The following is a 5,669-nucleotide window of genomic DNA, read 5'->3' on the forward strand; positions in this document are numbered from 1 at the left end:
CAACAAGGCCCTTCAAAAAGTCACTAAAAGAGAGATAACTCCTGACCGGAAGTGACGTCAAGCACGAAATTTTGCAAGCAAAGTCTCGTCACCAAAAGACATCTTTCCTGAAAATTTCGTGAAAATCGATCAAGAAATGGCTGAGAAAAACGCGTGTACTACCAAGGAAAATAATAATAATAATAATAATAATAATAATAATGAAGAAGAAGAACGCGAACAATAATAGTAAGGTCTTCCGCAGGAGACGGAAGACCTTAATAATGAAGAAGAAGAACGCGAACAATAATAGTAAGGTCTTCCGCAGGAGACGGAAGACCTTAATAATGAAGAAGAAGAACGCGAACAATAATAGTAAGGTCTTCCGCAGGAGACGGAAGACCTTAATGAAGAAGAAGAACGCGAACAATAATAGTAAGGTCTTCCGCAGGAGACGGAAGACCTTAATAATGAAGAAGAAGAACGCGAACAATAATAGTAAGGTCTTCCGCAGGGGACGGAAGACCTTAATAATGACGAGATTGTATTGGTTGTATCTTGTTTAACGTCTCTCTCGAGAATTTTTCACTCATATGGAGACGTCACCAAGACCGATGAAGGGCTTTAAATTTAGGCCTATGTTCGGCGCTTACGGCTATTGAGCAGTGAGGGTTCTTTAACGTGCCACACCTACTGTGACACGGGACATCCGATTTTAAGGTCATCTCCGAGGACCCGTGACATTCACACCTGATGTCGAGCGTTTGGCGATGGAACTGTCACTACCTGTTTTAACGACTTCGGGCTATCGCGGCCGGGATTCGAACCCTTCCGCATGCGGGGCGAACGCTCTAGGCGACTGCGGCGGTTAATAATAACAAGAGATGTTTGTAAAACACATATGCCCCCATGGTGCAAAATTGAAAAGGGATATACACACATCATTTAATTGATAGTAGCATCATCAATTCAAAATATTGAGCAGACAATATCTTCCTATGTCAAGAGTGGATTGACCATGTGACCTAAAAAATCAATAGGGGTTATCTACTCCTTATGCTGTAACAGTGTACCATGTTTAGTGTACAATCAAGCAAATAATTCTTAAAATATAGGAGACAATATATCACTATGTCCATTTCAACCTTTGACCATATGACCTCAACATCAATAGGGGTAATCTTTTCCTGAAGATTTACCGGTGTACTAAGTTTGATGTCTGTCAAGCAAAGGGTTCTCAATATACTGAGCTGACAGTATATTCCAATGTCCAGTTTGATCTTTGACCATATGACCTCAAAATCAATAAGGGTCATCTTCTAAAGATGTACCGGTGTACCAAATTTGATGTCTGTCAACCAAAGCGTTCTCAATATATTGAACGGACAGTATATTCCTATGTCCAGTTTGACCCTTGACCTTTAAACATGTGACTTCAAAATCAAAAGGGGTCATTTTCTCCTGACGATGTACCAGTGAATCAAGTTTGATATCTGTCAAGCAAAGGGTTTTCAAGATATTGAGCAGAAAGTATATTCCTATGTCCAGTTTGACTATGTGAACTCAAAATCAATAGGGATCATCTTCTCCTGAGGATGTACCAGTGTACCAAGTTTGATGTCTGTCAAGCAAAAGGTTTTCATGATATTGAGCGGACAGTATATTCCAATGTCCAGTTTGACCATTGACGGTTAAATATATGACCTCAAAATCAATACGGGTCATCATCTCCTGAAGATGTACCAGTGTACCAAGTTTGATGCTTGTCAAGCAAAGGGTTCTCAAGATATTGAACGGACAGTATATTCCTATATCCAGTTTGACCCTTGATCTTTGACCATGTGACCTCAAAATTAATAGGGGTCATCATCTTCTAAAGATATACCAGTGTACCAAGTTTGATGTCTGTCAAGCAAAGGGTTCTCAAGATATTATGCGGACAGTATATTCCTATGCCCAAAGTAGATTGACCCTTGACACACAATTGGGGTCCTCTTCTACCCATAGCCAACCCACATATGAAATACCATTATCATCAAGTGATTGGTTCTCAAGATATTGAGCAGACAACATGTGGTCTACCGACCGACAGGTGCAAACCAATATGCCCCTCTTTGAGGGGGGGGGGGCATAATAAAAGAATTAAATGTATAACCATGACCTTTTCTTTAATCGATTAGACCCTGCGTTAGAAATAAATTAAGTAGCAATTGATTCAATGTAACGTTTTCCAGCACTACGGTATGTCCAAACACAATCGTCACTGCTGTCGAGATGAAATCTCAACTCATCCGTAAACAGAACTTCCACCCAATCTCTATTAATGAAACGACAATGCCTCCTACACCACGCCAACTTCGTAACACGGTGCCGACAGAGCAGAACAGGACGTCTAGGATGGATGTTGGCATCTCGCAATCTGTTCCTTACGGTACGAGGACTTATCCGTCAATGCTCCGGGATGCTTTTTGCGGTCAAAGAAGACGACTGGAATCGAATACGCAAATGTGACGTCCATATATACGTATCTTGCCGACATGACGTCACAAGTGGGAGTCCTAATCATGGGCGGACTCGAATGATGCCAGTTTGCTGATATCGTCTATATAAAGCATTTACAGTGTTAATATGAACTCCAAACTGCCTTGCCAAATTCTATCATCCCAATAACACACAAACGATAATCATATAATTATATTTATCACTTTCATTTCTTTCGGAATTAATAGACATACAACTAGTATATTCATGAATGTTTACACACATTGTTCACAACTGCAGTGCATTCATGAGGAAATGGTTATTATAGGAAGTCGGAAATATTCATATATTGTGATCAGTCAGTCAGTAAATTAATTTATTTAACACAAGTTTGATTCCACACACAAATTCTCATAAAGTTGATATTCAAAGATGCTAGTGTGGTCTTTGGGGATAAGATCTTCCAACAGTCTATTAGAATTTCCATGGACACAAATTGTGTTCCTTTATTATCTGCCCAAGTTTTGTATTCTGATTAGCTCCAATTTATTCAAAATCTTGAGACGAAATTTCTTGTTGTGGCCTTCAACTTAACATTTAGATATACTGTATTTCTATTAACAGCATATATCGATTCTACATGTATGTACATGTATCCTATTGAATTCGAAATGAAAGACACCACAGACACTGGAAACCTTCCACATCTGCTACATATTTGGATATATCAAGCTTCTCCACAATTATACAGCAATATTTCATTATCACGTCTATATGGTGTTTATATCATCTGAATCGATTCAAAAGAACACGTTCTGCGTATGTTCAATTTCTTAACTGAGGCTTGCTACTGACATATAACTTCATGTTACGGAGGCATCAAAAATCTCGTTTATTTAAAGTCAACATTTCACAAATTCTATGGTCGTTATAATTATCTTATTTAGAAATAACATCTGATATTACCTTGAATGCTTTCTGATGTGTTTCATACTAATTATTAGGCCGTTCTATACATACTGATTTTGACCATGGATTACTCCGTTTACCTGATCACGATAGTGGGTTAACAGTGGGGGAGATAGCGGTCAACACGATGATTACCAGTACTCCTAGACATCTGACCCCACACCTGGTGTTTCCGGGGTTCCTGTGTTTGTGCTACTCTCAGTTTGGTATTTTTTATAGGATTTATGAGATTGGTCACTGATCGCCATCATCACCTTTTTCATCTTATAGCTTATATAGAACGAGTAGTGTCCAGTAAATAATCCCATCTACAGAAACGAATGCAAACATAAAGAAAAGCAATCTTTCAGGGAAAGAACAACAGTTTATCACTAAATCAAATATTCTGATTATCATTATTGCATATTAAGTAATGGACATGACTACTTCTTACATTTGTATGGTCTTGCTTGTATTTTACATTACCTATGTTTCAAATGAGTGTACCAATCATGTATACATAATTATATTTTCACACGTTTCGTAAGTAATCGTGGAAAAATGTTGTATTGATAACACAGCGCATTGTAAAATGGAATGATCCATTATTAGCCAATAGTCTGTGTGTAATAGAAAACAGGTTTTCGAAATGTAATTCGGGTATAATTCACTTCTAGCCGCCGCTCGTCACGAAATAGTCGAAACTTTTATGTATGATAAAATATTACGCTTTTCATTCGTAAAATATACAAATAAGTTGTTAGGTTCGTTCACAACACCCTGCATAAAGTAAGTAAGTAATTTTTATTTAAAGTCGGAACTATATACAGGTAACAATAAACATGAGCTAAGAGCTCTTTAACCGACTATATATCATAAAAAAAACCACAAAGCACTAATGATATATAATTGCATGCATAGACATAAAAACAGAAATTTGAAATAAAACAGGACGCATGCATGTATACATACATCACAAGTCATGTATATATATACACATGGACTAGCTATATTAAGATGCACAGCACTGAAAAAAGTTTGCAACACAAACATAAAAATATGGATATATACATAGACTAAATAAATGCATCCAGCGGCACCTGGTAACGGACACAGGCTTTCTGGAGTTTTGTTGTTGCGATTTTCATCGTTTTTATATCTAGTTGTTTCCTGACCAGGCCTGATGCCATGTAAAGGAGATATCGAGTTTTTTCAAAAGTTGTTATAACATGAAGTATGGCTTGTGTTCGTAAGGTATTGCATTTTCAGTATGTTCAAGAAAGCGTCATGTTTCTTCCACCAGATTGTTTTATTGCGTATTTAGAATACAACAAGCATTCTGAGAGTATTGTATGGCAATACATAGTCCCCTACCGGTCGCAAAAATTACTGGACCACAACAATATCCAAAGTTCCTTATGAAAGGTGAAAATAACGAACAGCGATCAATCTCAAAACTCCTATAAGCATATGCGAGTTATGGTAAAGGGAAAATTGGGGAACCAGGATAGGAATGGTTGGAAATCAACTACAAGGACTAGACCAGGACAAAAACAAATTTATAATAAGGTTTGGGTCTTTAACCAAGTGAACGAACTGCGATCAGTCCGGACTTCCTTGTTGTGCTTTCAGGTATTCATTTGATAATTTGTACATTGCTTTGCCATAACATGTTACAGATCAAGTCTGAATTTTTTTTTTTCATTTTTCGCTAAGTTAGGGCCTTGGATTTCGAAAATAGTGTGAATCTGCAGGAAGAAACATGACACTTTCTTGAACATACTGAAAATGCAATACCTTATAACTCAATATATAGAACACAAGCAATACCTCAAGTTATAACAACTTTTGAAAAAACTCAGTATCTCCTTTACATGGCATCAGGGCCGATCAGGAAACAATGTGTTCATGAATAATTTAGCAATTGTATTACTATGCTAGAAGTTTAAATGAGTGTAGGTAGTACTCTTATCTACAGAAATAAAACACTTGGATATAACCTTTAAGCTGGTGTGGATGTGACTCCACTAGTTCTTATCAACAATTAAAAATCTACCAAATATCAAATGAGTATCTATAAGCACAACAAAACAGAGTCCGAAACACTGATAATTCACCCTATTTTTCGAAATCCAAGGCCCTAACTCAGCGAAAAATCAAAAAAAAAATCAGACTTGATCTGTAACATGCTATGTCAAAGCAATGTACAAAATATCAAATGAATACCTGCAAGCACAACAAGGAAGTCCGGAGTGATCATT

This window comes from Ostrea edulis, chromosome 5 (genome assembly GCF_947568905.1).
Source record: "Ostrea edulis chromosome 5, xbOstEdul1.1, whole genome shotgun sequence".
NCBI lineage: Eukaryota > Metazoa > Mollusca > Bivalvia > Ostreida > Ostreidae > Ostrea > Ostrea edulis.